The 19,137-nt window shown below is 37.0% G+C and overlaps 1 long non-coding RNA gene across 1 annotated transcript in view; it reads left to right on the plus strand.

The window, feature by feature from the left end:
• Positions 1 to 5,711: 5,711 nt before the first annotated feature.
• Positions 5,712 to 19,137, plus strand: part of LOC113481384 — a 36,076-nt gene continuing 22,650 nt past the window's right edge. Inside the window, exon 1 of the long non-coding RNA XR_003398674.1 lies at positions 5,712 to 5,890. This is a non-coding gene — a long non-coding RNA (uncharacterized LOC113481384). The remainder of the gene's footprint in view (positions 5,891 to 19,137) is intronic.

Below are 19,137 nucleotides of genomic sequence, written 5' to 3' on the forward strand. Positions count from 1 at the left end.
GATAGGGAAAGGGATTTTATAAATATTACTTGATTTAATTAATACATGTCAGCTTCTTTTGTAATGTAGTAGGGGAGTGAAGATGTGCACTGGAAGAATGACCAGTAAGGACAGAAAGGAATTTCTGGTTTTATTCCTGTGCCACCTTTGCCATAGTCCCTGTGCCACTGTAGCTAGAAACCCTAATGCCACCACAAAGGACATTTATCTATTATAAAAAACTTTGCTAAAGCCCCAGGTTATTGAAGGTAGATAATAAATCATTTAATACCATCTCAGGTATTTTTTTGTAACTCATCATTTGCTGCCACGATCCGTAGAAACCCCATAGTACAGATCCTACTGCAAGGATGCACTTGGTCAATGCAAATTTCTCGATCTGAGCATTCAGATTCTTCTGATCCCTTGTAGACTCTTCAGCAGCAGCAGAAGATTTTGTGTCAGTATAATCTTCCAAGGCACATCTTCTTTCCGAAATGTCCTCTGTAGCCTGACGTAAGCCCTGGTTGAATTTGGCCAGACGTGTTGATAGGGCTGCGCACTGAGTCAGACCGTTTGCTGGCAGTGGTCTAGGAGGCATACTGTTAGTTAGGGAGAAGTGGTTTCCTTTTGTTGATTAATTGGTTAACTGGTAGGACTTTAAGTTTCTTGTTAATAATATTTTAGAAATCTACAGGTAAAAACATAACTTAAAAGATTTTAATCAGATGCTGATAGGTCATGGGGCAGATTAGTGATGATATGGTGCCACGTAGATTCCTGTCATCTGTTAAGGTTGTGCTTACATTCTCAACGTGGTGTATCTGTTCCTAGAGCTGTGTAGGATAAGTAAATAAAATGTCTTTGGTATTTTTGCTGTTTTGGGGCATTTTGTTAGACTGATAGTTGGGTGAAATATTCTGTGGGCTGAATGCTGTGTGCTTAACTCGTGGGAGCTGGTCCGCTTCTCTCAGCAAAGCAAACTGGATTTTGTTGTTCGGAAACTATTCAGAAAGCTGGACTGTATTTTTTAGTGAGGACCCTCCACTACTGTGGATGCCACTATCTGCTTAAATCAGTGGGAAACCTGTGGGAAAGTCGGAAGGTATGGCACTGAGTTTGCAGTGTTTTAGGATTTACAAACGAATCCTTGGAGAGGAGGCATGCACGGGGCAGATGGAACCAAAGTCCCATGCACTCCAGATGGCATTAAGTAATACCCATGGCTATTTCTTACCCTGCGTTGTGTCTCTGGGGCTTCTGTGGGTAGGAGGAGTCATGCATATACAGCACTGGTTTATAACGTTGTAAACTAAGAATTTTAGAGTAATTTTAACACATGTTCTATTCATCTGTAAAATCTGGAAATGCATTATGTCAATGGAGGTTAGTACTGATGACTATTGAAAAAAAAAAGTGAACATTTGTTTAAATATAACTATTTGTTTTGATGTTAATTGAGGCAATTCCTTCACTTTCCACAAACATTCATTAGAGTGATATTCTGTAGAAAAACTGTCACATGCAATGGTGCATTTCTGTATCCGTATGAATGCCTGAACTGGAAGTCTGCGTGCAGCTCATAGGGAAGCCTTTGATGGGTTGTAAATTTACCAACCAAGAGTGAAAAAATGATGCCAGGTGGTTTGGGTGACCAACAACCCCTTATAAACACTGATCTATGAATGGTGAATTCCTAAAATACGCAAAGCAGTCATTTTAGTGAATAGCTTGTGAGCAATCTCATGGGCAGAAATATGTTGGCAATTACTCATTGAATAATTTGTGAAAAGCATGTCTGCTCATCGACATTTTGAAAAAAAAAAAAAAAAGAAGATAAAACTCATAAATGCATTGCGGGAAATATCTTGCCAGCTAATAATGCAAAACACGTGACTCCACTTAACAAATATTTAACCTTCTGATGTTCCTTATCGGAAGAGGTCTGTCTAGATGTCCAGACCCCACCAGTTCCCTGAACAGTGGAAATGTAATCCCAGAGTTGCGACACAATTTGAAAAAATCCCAAACCTATATGGGTGGCTTGGTCCCAATCTGAAATTTGCAGCTGGCTGGGTTTTTTAAACAAAATTTCAAGTTCTTATGCTTGGATATATTAAAAAAATGGATTGTGATTTGAGCTCCAAAACAAAATTCACTTCTAAAGGCTGTTATGCGTGTGCATTAGGGATCCTAGTATGTACAGTTATTGGGAGTCATTAGCTGAAACACCTCTGGTGACCACGTAAAGTGTGGAGGTAGATCCAGAACAGTTTATAGCTCATGATCTGTGATTGCAGCTATAACATTTATGAAGGCCCATTCCTGCATCGCTCCCTTCTCGTGGGCCACCAGGAATATCAATTTCCCCACGCTGCTCCACTGTGACATACTTTAGAGGTTCAAAGGAGGTTGATTTTCTGTGGCTTCTTCTTCCTTTTATGTCTTTGCGGGAAATACCAACAAGGAAGGTCATTTTTAAGGGTATATCTTTATGACGTGGACATGGGACATGAATTGGGACTGACAGATTCATTTCATGCAGGATACGTGAACAGTGCTCACAACTTGTTGTCCATATGTGCCTGCACTGATTTCAGATTGGTAGCTTAGCTGGCAGAGCTGCTTCCAATTTCTTTTTTTCAAGGTTATTTGTACCATTTCAGCCTTAGCTCAGGAATGACTGGACAACAGATCCCATCACGTATAGACGTTGAGCCTTTTATATATTTCTGTTCTGTTTTTTTAATATAGTTTGCTGACACAATTATTTATTTTTTACAATTTTCTAATTAAAATCCAGTTTCTAAGGCACTCATATGACTAAAATGATTTCATACTTTACTAAAATTTCTTCTGGTTCTCAAGTATGCAATGAGTACCCTAGCATAGTCAAACCAATATCCTTCCATTATAATTTGATGTATCATTTGTTGGTACATCAGTATTAAAATGACTTTGTGTTGTCTGCCCATCTATCAAAATATTCCAAAAGCAATTTATGATGTTAACAAATTTTGGTTTTATATTTTATACAGTTAAAAAGTATGGAGAATTTTGAAACCCTTCGCATTCAAGGCCAATTAAATGAAAATACAGAAAAAAAAAAAAAAAAGTTCTGCGATGGGTACCTCACAAATAATTTGTTTTGTCTGTCAGTTGCATCTGACTATTATGAAAATAATAGTTAAAATGGGCAAATGAGTGAAGTTGTTTCTAGGTTTAGATTTTGTTTAGAAACAAATGAATTGAATATGGGTAGAGATATTTCATCAAACTTTTTCCTGAAATATACAATGCTTTTGTTTATATTTTTGGATTTCAGCTTTCCCCTGAATGATTTGCTATCCAAAACCAAAACAAGGCTTTTCTAGTACACAGTAATTAAAAAATGAAAACTAACAAGTACTAGAAAATGAATCTTATTCATTGTACATTGGTGACCTGTACTGCAATGCAGAAGGCAGCTGATGACCCGAAAGTCAGAGAAACTGAAAAGAGTGACAAGACTTATTACAAAATGATTACTGAAATTGTTAAGGAATCTGTGTTTTGAGGCATCCATGTGCCTTTAAGCCTGTCATGATTCAATTCAATGTCTTTTTTTTTTTTGGGTTGTTTTTAAGCATTCAGCGATGAGACTGATTTAAGCATTCCCAGCAGCTCTGGTAACGTTGATGTTGCTGGTCTGAAATACCCAATGTTTTGTCCCAGCCCTTCTCCCCGAGCGGCATGCACGAGCACACCTAGCCCTGTTACCAAGTGTCCCTCTCGCTCTAGCCCCACTCTTCATTCAGTCCATGGGAATTACAGTGTAGGGTTTTGTGAGAACAAGGGCTGGCCCTCTTTCTCAGGATTTCTTTCCTCAACAAAACAATAACTTTGCACAATGCCTGATTGGTTTGGGGGGGTTGTTTATGGTAACTACTTGAGTTCAACAGTGGTTTTGTATTTTCTTTTATTGTTGCTAATTTGAATTTATTTTAAAAAGGGGAATTAAATTACCCAGACAGGAAGATGTTGATGCAAATTTCCTAACTGCTAAGATAATAAGATTGAAATTAGGAGCATGTACATATCTTCAAGAAGCATCAAAAATACATAACTACAATTTAGGGACCTTAGAAAGATTTCAGTTTTAACAGAAATGTGATTCCTTGACTTGTTTAGTTCAAGTCTGGTTTTTGAATGCCATGACCAAGACTGAAAAGCTCTTTACTTCCTCAGTGATTCAGCAGGATCATGTTGAACCCTTCCGGAGAACAACATCCTGCAACAAACTTCTCCCCATTTTCTCCAGATGATCTCAAAGACTCCCCAAACCAAGCACCATATATCTTCTTTATAATTTTACCTGGAAATTTTGTGGGGGAGTTCAAACAGCAAAACTTATGCTATGTATGTAGTAGATATATGTACTACCACACACATACATGCGTGCAATTATTTTACAGCTCAGGAAGCCTAAAGTCCATCTCTGAGACTAGCACTTTTTAAACAATTGAATGCTACAAAAATATAGCACATGTATTATTTATTTCTCCTTTTGTGTACAGTCAACAGTGCATATTCGACCCAAAGGATCTCGCAGTGCTTTACAAATGACATATGTACAGGAATTCCTTCCACTCTGAAATGCCCAGGCTTAGAGGGTGGGCTGGAGCCAAGAAAATAATCAGCTTATAGCACACTGCATAATGTGTGTGAATTGCACAATGTGTGTAAGGATAATTCTGGCCAAGGGCATATCAGACAGTGCATCTCACCAGTGCATCCTGCTGGAAAAGACTAATATGTAAAAGCTATATTAAAAATAAAACACAACAACAACACTGTGAATGGACAGTCAATATGATCTGTTACATTTTTATTTACATATGTATATATATTTTTAATATACATTCATACAATACAAGTGTTGATTTATCATTGGCATCCCTAAAACTGGTTCTTGTTACTTATATGGTGCTGCCAGCTTGGAGATCCCTAAACATTTTACCAAGATTAATTGAGAAATAATCCCATTTAGGTGAAAAAAAGAAGGAAAAAAACTTCCAATACAAACCTACAGCTTTTTTTTTTTTTTTTTATTCCATTTAACAAATGAGAAACCATCGAACATGATTGGCTTTACCAATAACGTATGGTGAGCAATGAGCTAATACTTACTGTCAGAACTGAGTGCCATAATTACACCTGCCAAACTCCTTCTCTGGCTGGGCTTATCCTTCAGATTGGTTTTGGGGTAGAGGCAGCCAGTTGTTGGCAGACTGCACAACCCTACCACACTGAGACTAAATGTGGTTGTCCCATAGCACCCATGGTTTTACTCTGGGCTAGTTATAATTATAAGAAGGACAGCAATGCTCATAACCACTCCAGTGGTACCAGAGTCTTCTATTACAAAGCCTTTTCATGGGAGACCTTCAATAAATGCTCCAGTGTCTCAGGGAGGAAAAGTATGTTGACTACTACCTTGACCTTCGTACCAGCGTGAGGAGAAGGGGCATTGTCAACCTTCATCTTCATCATAGTTCTTGCTTTCTAGATAATTTAACTGAGCTTCTCTGAGGTGTTTCCCTTGTTTTCTCTTATCCTTTCATTCTCCCCATCACCACACTGACTCCCAGGATGCCTTTATTCTCAAAATGATTATACCAGCTCTCAGTTAATTTTGCTATTCAGGTACTGTCTTTTTCTGCAGATTCCTCAGGACAGATTTCTTCTGCAGATCCTTTCAATGGAGATCTCCAAGTGAAATTTCAGTGATAACAGGTTGAAAAGGATGATAAAATAAAATTACAAGGAATATGTGGAACCAAACAGCAACCACTGGCTGTCTTCTGCAGAAAACGCTTGCACTGCTCAAGCATCCCCACTGTATTTCTCCCTTTTCCTCATGCCCCCTAAGGTATGTTTTGGATTAGTCTGATTTAGAACATTAGCTTCTCAGCAACAGATTTTTTTAATATTTTTGCCTGTACTGGGATATATGTATGTATGGCAGCGTATCTGTAACAACAGGAAAGGCACCAGCGCAGTTCCTTTACCTCAGATTTGTGCGTGCTAACCAAGGGATTCATTATTTCTGCTCCTCCATGCTTTGATTTTCAAGTCAGATCATTCATGACAGGGCTGCAGGTGGGAATCATACTTTGGAATATAACTTGAAGAAGTAAAGTGGAGGTAAAAGATCTTTATAAATGTAATCCAAGCAGTTATTATTTAATAGCTGATATTTTTGCTTCTCTCATCCCACTTACTGCTGAAGGACACAAGCAGCTCATAAAGAGATAGAGCTTGATGGGGAAAAATAGCTGATTTTTTTTTTTCTGAAAAATAGGGGCTTCTCTCTGGAATGTATGTAAGTGGTGGTATGTACACACTGAAGTGTGCCTGCATTTATTGTAATTGGTGTCTTTGAAGCATTATGTGTACACAGTCTCTCTATACAAGTAAAAAAAAAAAAAAAGGGAAAAAAAAAAAGATGGTTCTAGCTCAAATAAAATTCCAGATTGATTTGAGCAGACAGACAGTAATGTGAGAATGTGTACACAGGATGTCTGAGGGTAACTGTGCACGTGTTCTCTTTGTGTGTGTCTGCGCATGCGTGCTTAGCTTTTTTAATATTTTCCTGTGTTTGTGTCACATAGTTGATTACCTATTTTTGTATTTATTTTTACGTGTGTCTGTCTGGATATACAATCCGTTTTAAAAGTTCTTCCAAGTCAGTATAAGGCATAAGTATATCTATTTAGCTGTGTCTGTCCATGCCGTAGAGAAAGGATGCGCATACTCAAGTTCCTACTACACGTAGTAGTCAGGATCTGTGCTGGTCCATAATATATGTATGCATGCACTCATGTAGACATGGATAACCTGGTTTTGCCTGACCTGGAGGGCCAGTATATATCTATGTGCAGTAGCATGTGTGCAAGGAAAGTGTGTTTCTGCTAGTTTGCAGGCATTTTACGTATTCTCAGTGTACACGATGAGGACCACTGAGTGCTTATGACAACATCAGGGTCAGTAATAATTGCTAACATAAAAGATATTTTAACTTATCAAGTCAGTAATGTCCATATTCTTGCACAAAACTGACTATTATCTCTCATCCACCAAAAAAAAAAAAAAAGCCTGAATTGCAACACTGTGAGAGAGGTTATCTTTGTTTTTTAAGGGAATGCAGAATATGGCCAAGACTGGTTTTGATAAGTTTTTTTAATTTTTGCGTCATGCTTAGAAATTCAGATCTTCAGATTTCTGATCCCCTGTTTGGAAATTGCATCCCTTGTAAATGTTTTACAGGCTATTTGTAGCTGTCTGGTGAGCCAGAGTGAAGGACTGTATCCATCAGTTGTTCTGTCTAGTTAATTTGTTAAGTGAAGCAACCTTCCTGAAGATCTCCTTGAGAGCATTTCATACAGTTTGCTAAAGAACCAGGAATATTTATTTTTTTTTTTATGGTAAGAGGAAAAAAAGTATTTCAGTCTCCCTTACCTTGAATAAAAATAAAGACCTGATTTGTCATTGCTTCATCTAATAATTCAGGCCCATGCAAGTGAGTGGAAAATAGGTCTAGATGCTCTGTTCTGCACGCCCTTTTCATATCCGAGTCTTGAAATGTGATTCCCTAACATGACACAGAGTACCAGCATGGTGAAACAGGTCCACTTTGCTTATGCAGAACTGAGTATACAAGGGGCAAGACAGCAGAAAATTAGGGCATAGGGGCCTATCCCAATTCCCCTGAAGAAAATGGGAGCTGGATTAAGCCTAAATCTCTAATTATGTAGGGGTAATAGTCTATCAGAACTCCCATTGAAGCAAAAGGGAGTTGGATCAAGCCCAAGACTCTAATTGCATTTTTCCTTGCCATTTTTGTTCATATATTTTGTTTACTCTGCCTCATCATTACATTATTTTGTAATTATTATGATGGGATTAGTGTCCATTAAATATCTGATTTCTGAATGGTATGACTTGTTCCTAATCACTGATGTCATTGATGTATGTCAGAAAGGTTTGTATATTCTGGTGGATATGGCAAGAGATGGCTGAGTTTATCTAATGACTGAAATGGATCGAGGCTTATACATTTCCTACCAGCACTGTAAAGAGCCATACTACTTTTCTGTGTGCAGAAAATATAGTGTGAGGCCACACCAGGTTTTTTTTCTCCCCTTTTTTCAAACTGGCATTCATACCAATACCTTTGAATTTCCACTATGAGGACTTAATTTATCTAAGGAATTTGATAAGAACAGATCGTTACTGATTATGTGATAGATAATCATTATTTAGGGAAAGTTTCCATGATAGCTGTCATTTTGGAGCACCCCAATACATTTATTCAGTTTGTTCATTACCAGATTTCCTCCTGCTCTGCCGAGATTAACTCTGCAGCGGTATCAACATGTCCTGTACAGTATAGATGTTTGGGGGGGGGGGGTTCCCATCTTGAATCCCATCCCCAAACATCACAGTTGCAGACTAAGAAGAGAGTTACAACCCGTACCAGGCAAGAAGTGCGCTTATCCTTCCAGCGACATACCGACTGCGCTGTACTGGCAGTATTAAAACTAAAGGACTGTATAGAGGCCCTGGTACACGATGGGAATTCTCACTGACGACAGTAGAAGCTGCATGCGTCTATCTAGGCAGGACTCCAGGTAGATGACGTCAATGTGGCTTGGAAAACATGAAAGTAGGAAATACATGCCGGAGCAAGGGGCATTTCTGCAGTCATTCTTCACGACGTAATTCTACTTAGTCGCCCATTAATAATGTCTTGAGACAGATGGGCACTGCTTTATTTTGGAGATTTTATTGATTTGTCCTAATTTGTACTTCCAATTTGTGACCCTAAAATATAAACTCAAAACTAGGGAAGGGCTTTACCCAACGCAGGTGTAGCGTTCTGGAACAGCTTTCTTAGAGGAGCAGTGGAGACAGGCAAGCAAATTAGCTATGGATTTTGATCAGTTCATGAAAGGGTTTATATAGCAAGGTTGTCCAAAACAGGGGGACTTTACTCATCAATATAGGACATCCCATCCACTGTAAGTCCCACTGTATCTCTCTGGGGAGTTGTGAAGGAGATAATTATCAATATGCTGTGGAAGGATGTAGTGAATCATTGATATGTCTATGCACTGCTTTCTGGGACAGAAGGACTTTGACCAATTTGGCAGTGTTTTGTTCCCAATTAATATATTTTTGCCTGAAGCAGAGGTACAGAAACTTTGAACCAAATAGTAGAAGACATGTCTGTCAATTAAACTATCCAGGAGAAGTATTGGTAAGTGACCTTCAGTTACAGAGATAGAAAGTCTAAGTAACCTCAGTCACTTCACTGGAGTCATTCAAGACTTAAACTGACAGGAAAGAGAAAGGAATGTCTTCCTCCTTGCATCCCTTTTATCCCGGTTAGAATAACACAGCCTCAACATGTTTCTCCTAACTGCAGTAAGAAATATGGTTTTCTTTCAAGCTGAACAGTACCTTGGTGTTTAGCTCACTTGACAGAGTCTCTGTCAGAGAAGAACTTTTTTTCTTTTTGAACTTAGAAGCCTGGTTTACAATGTTTCCAGTAAGCACATTAAAATCCACAGGGCCACATCACATTGGGGTCCGAATATGCCATTGTTAATATCGAGGGGGACATTTGCTTAAGAACAAACAGGGTGAAATAGTTCATAATAAACAGTAACAAAATGTTTGAAAATAGATCTGATTAGCTTAAAACTGGTTTGTTTCTGACATTCGTAATGGAGATTAGTTAGAAATGTTTATGTGATTTGTGAAAATTAGTATCACAAGGCCATTTTAGCCACTCGGTGCTTCTGCCCTGGGCTGAGTAGAGCCTGGGAACTCGAGGAGGCAGAGGAGCAAGCTGGCCAGACCAGCTTCACTGTTCAACATGACCAAAGCACACTGACAAACAGATACTACAAGCTGTGAAATGCAAGTGAACTTGCTAAACTGTCTCTCTTTAGCAGTTCATTGTGCTATTGGTAACCAAGGTAAGGAAGATGTTTAAAACATACACCTTAACTAAAGCATTTACCTTAACATTGCTTTTGGAAAAAGCAATATATAAATACCTGTCAAATCCATTTTAAAAGATAGGATCCGTTTTGCCATGGGAGAGGAAACCAGGTACTGGAGGGGGACACAGTTTCATCAGTGGGGACTGATGTAAAGGTAAGCAGGTCTTCTCTGTATAACTTTAATAACAAGTTCAAGTTGTCGTCCTGTCCCCCTTTTCCCCTCCAAGCTGTCACCAACAGATCAAAGGGCGATACGCCTCCAACCAGTGAAGTTGCTGGAGTTTTGGGTGGGTTCAGAGGGGCTAGCTCTGTCAGAATTCTACTAGAAAGGGGAAAAGTGTGCGTTCTGCAGCACAGCTTTTGTAAATACCTAAATTATGTGGAATTCAGCAGCTAAGCATCTCCTTAAACATTAGTATCAAGATGCTAGATAAACAGTAAAAAATATTAAAGAATTGTGTTAGTAAAATCTTCTATTTCCTAATATAGAAAAAAATTGAGAAAATATATTGTAACGTACATGCAAATTGTTTTTTGCTTTTTTTCAAGGAAAGAGTGTGTATGAAGAAAACTGTTTAAGTTTAAGAAAAAGATTTCTGAATGTAGTAATGGTGAAAAATATGACAAGATTTTGCATACATCTGTAGTTCATTGTAACCAGGGAAAAACTGATTCTTCTGCAGAGTGAAGACAGACAGACAGCACTCTGCAGGTTTGGGCTGGGGCTCTGGGTAGGGGGCATGTCCCTCGGCACAGCAAGTGATTTCACAGTTAGGTGGTAACTTTTTTAACAGGTTATTACCCACAGTTCAGCCCCCAAGATCTGAAAATCAAGGTACACCTTACTGCCTCTCATAATGTTTATTGCAGATCTCTGCGCTCCGGCGGTCAGAGGTCACGATGCTTTACCAGGCAGACTGAAGTCCCGCTCTCTGTATCTCGTACGGGTAGTTTGGCAGCATTAGAGTGATAAGAGTACATGCAATGGACCTGAAGCCTTACTGGCATATGTGAGAGACATTGCTGAAATCACTGCAGGTGCAGATGTTCACCTCAGGGACTTTGGCTTTACTTTGTCAGTAAAATGTGGGGATCTTTGCTCTTACAATGTGTGGAAGTTACGTGCCACGGGTCAGTGCCGTGTACCATGTAACTCTCGTTTAACAGACTGCATTTATATGTCGGGAACTGAATGCATGTTCTAGGGATGGGTAGCTTTTTGCAGTCACTTTTCTGGCAGACATGCCATAAACTCGCAGCAAAGAGTTAACAGGACTGGGGGCTAATCGCAGGACACTTGCTGACCTCAGGGGATTTCAGCAGCTCAGACCCCAAGAGGCTTTTGTGATCAGATCCCAAGGGGAGCTTGCAGAAGTCATGCACTGGGGGTTCAGTTGCCGTGTTTAAAAACTAGCTAATGGCTTTAGTAGTAAAAGTGTAATAAAAAGGATATTTGCTGCTTAGTGCAGAGTGTTTTAACTTTTCAGAAGGTAGTTCTTACTCCACTCTTACCCATCTGGTCCTTTGGGTTGGCCACTTTCACGACAGGCTTTTTTGCAGCTCAGGATGCAAGCGCAGAGCAAAGATGACACACCTGAGACTGTGCAGTCAGTGGGAGAGAGCCCTGCAACTGGCAACAGACCAAGCTGTGACCATTAGATTCCAGTTAAGTCGCAGACCTTTCAAAAAATAAAATTTGGGATTAAGGTGTGAGATTAACCCTTTGGAAGTAGGGACTTTCAAAAGGGAGGGTAGTTTGTTTAGAGAAGCACTAATGTATCATGATCTACTCTGGAAGGGCTAAAAAGGGGTAAAATCAGCAACTCCATGGGTCATAATACCTGTGGAGCAGGTACCCTTTTAAAGCAGACTAACTCTTTTCATACCTTGTAATAGTTACCTTCCACATATAAAAGCACCTTTTCCAGATTAAATAATTGTCTTTATTAGTGATTAATGGGCTCAGAACTTCAACTTGTTTTGCTTGCAATTACAGAAATATTCAAAATCATCTGAATAGCACTAATTTCTATTTATTAGGAATGCATTTTTTTACTTTTTGGAAGTTAAAATAGGAGAACTTCTAAATTCCATTTTAAATAAGCTTCACATCTCATTTAAATAAAAGTTTGTTACACATCTAGACTGAAATTTTAGATGTCCCATTTTAATTTAGTGAGACAGTTTTTGGCTCAAAGAAGGGTAATTCGGAACAGAAATGTTATCAAAGCTTTATTTTTGGCAACAGCTTTACAAAATGACACAAGGTGTAGTTTCCTACACCTCGTATTGTTTCAAGCTCTTGCTCTGCTGAAAGTGCTCCCGATTTCCTTGGATCAGGCCCATAACTAGCTTTGTCACCTCAAATGGAGCCATCAGTGTCTCTCCATAACAAAAACATTGTTAACCCTTCCCTGCCCAGCACCTTCTCAAAGACTTGCTTTGATTCTGGCAACTGGAAGAACCAGCAGCGCAAAGCTTTGCTGCTTGGTTTGGTTAGTCTTTACCAGACCATCCCGATTTAATTTTTTGTTTTGGGTTTTTTTTTGAGAAAGTAAAGGAGTTTTCACCAATTCTACCTCTCCACTCCCAGTTCAACCCTTTCTATATTTGCTGGGAAAATTTCTTGCCAGTTTACTTCTTTTCTGGGGGGAGAGGGGAAGCCTGTGGCTTAACAGCACATAGACCAGTGGCATCAAGGTCACAGGTAAAAGAGATGGGACTACCCATTTTGCACAGCTGTACACCAGCAAGAGCATGCACCACAAAGGCCTGATGCTGACTAACTTGCCGTGCCTTTCCATTGCCCTCTCTATTTGACACCTGCAGGTTTGTGGATTGGAAGCTGACCTTTCAGCCCTGCTTTTGCTAGTGCCCGGGGTCCTGACCCTGCAGGGGACCTGGGTGTCTGGAACCACGCGGGGCTGGGGGGCTAGCGAGCGTCCTGCTCTGTCTCTGAACCACATTCTCCTTCTTGGGCTCAGAGTCATTTTTACATGAGGTTAAACTGCACTGCTTACTGAAGGAGTTTATAAATCCTGGGGGCTAAATCTAAACAATGATTTCCAAAATTATTTTGCCCTGTTAAAATAGCTTCTATGAACATCAGAACTAAAGATGCTTTCTGTTCTTTACTGAACAAATAAGGGATCTCTGCTGGCTATTTGGAGGCTAAATCCTACAACCTCTAGTGAATATTCATGCATATTAATGAAAATAATCTCAAGGAACTCAATAGGAATATTTCTGTGGATCAGGATTATTCCTAGGAGTGCAGGTTAACATAATACAGCCCGGGTAGCACCTCCAGTTGATAATGCTGCAGTGCTTCCTCTCATAGTACCTGGCTAAGTTTTGAAAGCAGTAAATCAAAAGTAAAAGTTAAAACTTTTAACTACATGTTTCCAAATGCACTATATATTAAAACAATATCAAGTATTTCAAATAAATTGAAAACCAAGTAATCAAAAAAGGCCTTTAGCTGTAGTTTTGTTGGGGTTTCTTTCCTTGGACATTTGGGATCTGCTTTAATCAATTCTACAAAAAATCTCCAGGACAAGCAGCTTGAATCTTTAACTAACTAAATAAAAATGTTACAAAGTACTAAAGTTTTTAAAGGAAAGAAATTGGTGATTGGTTTTGTAACAATAATTTGCAAATTTAACTTGGAAACCAGCTTTTTCTTCCAGATGAGGGAGAACCAGAAGTAGCCAGAACATTCAGAAAAGGTAACTATATAAGCTTTCAAAGCTGCTTTGATAACATATTACTACAAACATTATTTTCACATAACCATAAAAAACATATTTTCCATATTAAGGGAAATTTCATACAGGTCTTTTGACCTCCTTAGATAACTTAGGCAAAATACCTACTGCTCTTAAATGTACTGCCTGAAATTTCTTTCATCTGGGGAAAAAAAAAAAAAAGGGGGGGGGGTTTTCAAGCTTTACATAGCCTTTGTTTGTATATATTACATATTGTGAAAGATTGACATAAAGAGACAGGTTCTCTTAATTACCTAGAATTCAGAGTTGAAAGAAATTAAAAATTAGAGCAGATTGAAATTTAAGGAAAACACTATAGGACTACAGCCATCAGCCAGATAATTTCACTGGGCAGCTTTTTTTTTTTAACTGAATTTTTATACTAAATGGCATCCAGTTGAAAAATCATTTTCAGGGAAAATATTTTTTTATATTGTATTCTGGGAAGTTAGACTCATAATAGACAAAGTACTACGCAGTATGCAGCTAAATATAAAACAAAGTAAGCTCAGTTATCTAATATAGATATAAATACAAGTATTTGTGAAATCTATTTAGAGCAAGGGTGGGGTGTTTTGTACCTTAATATACAGAGGAAAAAGCTGAAGTGGTATACTTTAGCCAAAATACCAGCTAAATATTTTTTTTCCCCTTTTGCTGGATTTATTTCCTAACAGTAATAAAAAAGATTTAAATTATCAAATATGTCCAAAGAGTAAGCATACCTAAATTTTACCAAATTCGTATGGTAAAAGTTAGGAGGCAATTGAATTTTAAATTCCTGTAGACTGATCCTGCTCTTCTGAAACAATGGTAAAATTCCCTTTGACTTCAAAGGAAGATTGAATTTCATGTCAGCTTTTAAAATAGAATTTATTAACTCTTCAGTATTCTTCTAAAGAATAAAACTTCACTGTTTCTTTAAAATCAAAGCAACAAAAATTTTAGATTAAAATCTGAACAAACAGGAGTAGCAAATACTATAAAAAAAGCTTTTAGGTGGTTGCTATTATTAGCCTATCAGCTGATAATTTGATAAAAAGAAATCAGTCTTATTTATCTACTGTTTTTCAGTGGTTTGCAGGACTTAGATGTTTTACATTCTTCATTAACATATATAGGATCCAAAACAAATAAAGCCCTGCCCTTGCAGAATAAAGACAGAAATATGTTTGGGCAATTAGAACAATTAGATCTAGCTGCTGAATCTAAAACTTAGTTATTTAAGTATTGATATTTTATTGTTAACAATAGAAAATGAAGCAGAGAAATCTTTGCATCAAGAAAACTTCTTTTAATAAACTATACAGATTTGGTCTTTCAGACATTAAAAAAATCTTTATTTGTATTTCTCAGTTTAAATTTGTAGTTTGGTAAATACATTGTTTAAATAGGCAGAGACAACCTTTGAGGAGGGGTAATTGGCAGGATTAAAGCTTGCATTTTGTACAAAGAGAAAATACTTTGATAAGGACAAACAATAAACAGAAGTCAGTTTTGGGGTTCATTACTATCCTGTGGATTCCTATAGTTCATGCTAATTCATATGACTTAAAAACTAAAATATTAGAATCATTACTCATCCTTACTGAACATATTTCTATTAAAAAGTGATGTTTTTTCCTCTTTTGCAAAAATTGCTATTGACTTTTCTACAGAGAATCAGGAAAAAAAAAAAAAAGTCAGTAAATTCGATCATAATTCACAAATGCTCCTGCTCTTGAAGCAGATTTTTTTACTTTGAAATTACTAACAGGAAATTATTTGAACATTTTTTTAAAGTTAATTTATATGAGAAGCTTTTTGAAAGTTATAATATTATCTTACTTATAACTGACTGAAGCTGGAATACAGCCCTTTATTTCAAATTGAAAACTGTACATAATAATTAACAAAACATGTGGATGTACATACAGTTACAATTATTAGGAACATTAATTTGCATTGTTGAATCTTAGTGGGGGGGTTTGTTCTTTCTTAAGACTTTTAAGTAGTTAGCAATGAAAACAAACTGAGATTTAAAAAAAAAAATCTGTTTCAAATCTTCCTTAAAAAATTTAAAAATGTTTCTAAATCTTTAAATGTGGCTTGATATATTTTTGCCTATTATGTATAGGTTATTTATAAATCTTCTTACGATAAAAGATTGCTATTTATAGATAGTTCATATCTCATTAAACCGACTGAGCAGACAAGGTTACATCATACTTGTTTGTAAGTTTAACCAAGACTTATTTAATAGAACAATGAGCTACATAAATATTCTACAGGAAGGTTTATCCAAATAAAAGCATTTGTAATAATTAATATATGTCAAGAGCCCCATATTGATCATCTGTCTGGAAGCTATCTTATTAGTTTCTACTTAATATTCTTGGGAGTTTTTTCCTTTTATGGCTTCCAGAATAATAAACACAATATCCCTGTTGTTTTTGAAATTTATGATAAAGAATAAATAACTATTTTGTTTTGCCATCGAAAGAAATTACTGACAGAAGGAGATACACAGTAATTTTGCACAAGTAACTTTATGCAATTGAAGTTTTAAAGTCCTTGGAGTAAGGGAAGGAGTTTAAAAGAATAAAAGCAAACCAAAAAACCACCCCATATTTGAATAAAAAAGTTTTTAAATGTCTGATGCAATTTTGTGAAGAGGGGAGAACAGCTTTCTCACTTTGGTAATCTATTCAAATTCAAAGAATGCCATTAAAACTCATGAGGAGAGTTCTGCCACAGAACTTAGCTTTTCGAAAGACTGGTCAGCTCCTTAAATTTAATTGAAACTGCATTGAAAAAATGATGGGTTTATGTATTAAGTAAAACTAAATGTTTACCTTGGAAAAGAATAACTGCATATATCTGATCAATGGAGACACGAACACCACAAAACTAATTTTTTCAAGGAAAAAGAATTATTTCCAGATAATTTTTAAATCAGTGGGCATCTGTTTATGGCCATATTGTGCTATAATCAGTACAATAAGCTAGACTTTACAAACTAAATGGAAGGTAGGTGCAATATGATCTGAAGTGGGAGCGATCTCGGAGTTGGCTCAATGTAGTGGCAGCACAGAAATATAAATGTCAGGAACAAAGTCCAACTTTAACTACAATTTCCACTGAAATTCTACCTTAAATTTGAGTTTGCTAATTGTATGTGCTTCAATAAAATCATGGGCTTTTAAAAGACGTATTAATAAGCTTAAATATGATTATGTTATTAAATATTTCATTAAATAGAAAGTGAGCTCTGTAAGCTATAGTTTAACCCCAATATGGAAAACAGAATTGACTAGTAATATGCTTCATTCTTTCTTTATTAATAAATAGTTTTAGAGGTGAATAGTAAATTCTCCAGAATAAATTAACAAATGCTTACCTCTGTTGCTTTTTTTTTTTTTAAATGTTTTGTTCTCCTGACACACAAATTATATATATTTTTTGCTCTCTAGAAATAATGCCCAAGTTGCTGAAAGGGTCAAACATATTACAAGTCTGATTTAAGTCCTAAAAAAAGTTTTCCAAGATTTTAATTTTTACATTAAACTAAGGCAGATGTGGAAGATGATGAAGATTCAGCTATAAATTATTAGTACAGTAAACCATTATTATATAATTTGATATGAATTTCTTCTGTAGGACACCATAAATATAAGACAAAGTCCTGCAGTCAGAACTCCTGCTGATGATAGCCTGAGATTAGGCAAGGCAGATACTGCAGGATTTGGAATGCAGTTTCCTCATTTGTGGCTGTAATCTTATAACCAGAGGAATATCTATATTTGAGGTTCAAATTTTAATATTTTTTTCCTATTACAGCTATCTAGATTTCTATTTTATTTACTAATACTAGTACTTTTGACACAGTTTTCATTGTTAATGTATTTCAAACAAGAAGACCCAATTGCTTGGTCTCTGGTCTATAAAAATCCATCCTGTCCGGAAAAGTATTAATTAATTTAATTAATTAATTTAATTAAGTTTTCCCTTTCCCTTTTTCCCCCTGGTTAATTTGGGAGAGGGGAAAAATAGGACTCAGATTAGTATAATTTCCCAACTCACATAAAATCCTGTGTTTCTGTAAGACAAATTCATGGGGTAATAATGACATGCTGCTACTAGTATGCATTTTTAAACCTAAAATATACCATTAATTAAAGTTATTTCACTGAAACAAAAACATTTAATTGGCCTCAATGTTTATCAGAGGTTGTAAATTGTGGTTTTAGTTATTAACTCTTAGTTTTAATGGTCATTATACTTACAGTATAGAATGCTATTTAAACAACCAGGCCTCACGCTTTTAAGGTTTAAAGAAACCATTCAAATAATTTTCGCCACATTTCTGTTATAATAATGCAGCAAATCTGTGTTTCCTGACATAGGGATATGAGACGGCACTACGTGCACAAGGGCATCTAATGGCAACCAAAAGGGAAAGCGGTCAGAATACAAGGATATCTGGATTTAAGTGGGTTAACACCAAACTTCTTTGTAAATTGCTGAACTGAAGACATAAAATTTCAATTCGTATAAAATCATAGGTGTGAAGATGTGAAATTATATAGACTGTCTGATCTATATAAATCCAGCCAAAAGCTTGTCAGTGATCATTGGGCTCACGTGATAGCAGTGCCTGGGTTGTGCTGGAGTTCGGAGTTGAGATGTGATGAGTCGGAGCTACAGGCTGAGGTTTGCAGCTGGGAGATGGGTTGCCTGTCCCCAGAGCTGCCCAGCTCTGGTGTGGGGACCCTTCCAGGTCCCTGGTACCTGACTGCGTTTGCACAGTCCTCCAGAAATTTTGGGTCAGGCCTGGCTTTGTAAAAATTGTTTGGCTACATTCTAGTGCATGGTGCAGTTGGTTTTAATCAGGTTGTATTTATCAGAATATTTCTGTGTACAGAAGTCTGTATTTATGGGTTGGACTTTGTGATTATTCTATCTGCTTACTTATATGAAACTGAAGCTTTAGGAATAGAGAGCTACTTTTTTTTTTTTTTTCTTGAAAAAAATATTCTTATGTAGAATGGACTCTATATAAAATAAATCCTATGTCACCTAGCTGTTGGTGCATTTATTCCTTACCCATATGACATGGAGCTGGAAGGTATTAATGCCTGCCTTAAACTAACAACTGGTAAAAAGCAGGTGGATGATGATAGATTTGCTTGCCCTCCATGGGGGCTCCACATGTGCTTCGTTTTCTAAACGTAATTAAAATTGAGAATTTCTCCTGTATATGAAGGTCATTCTCTGGAATTTCAGAGTTCACTAGTTGCACACAGATGTGCAACAATAATGCAGTATGGGTGATGTTCTTCAACTGCACGGTATGGAAG

This window comes from Athene cunicularia (genome assembly GCF_003259725.1).
Source record: "Athene cunicularia isolate RWA chromosome 5 unlocalized genomic scaffold, athCun1 chr5_part4, whole genome shotgun sequence".
NCBI classification, from domain to species: domain Eukaryota; kingdom Metazoa; phylum Chordata; class Aves; order Strigiformes; family Strigidae; genus Athene; species Athene cunicularia.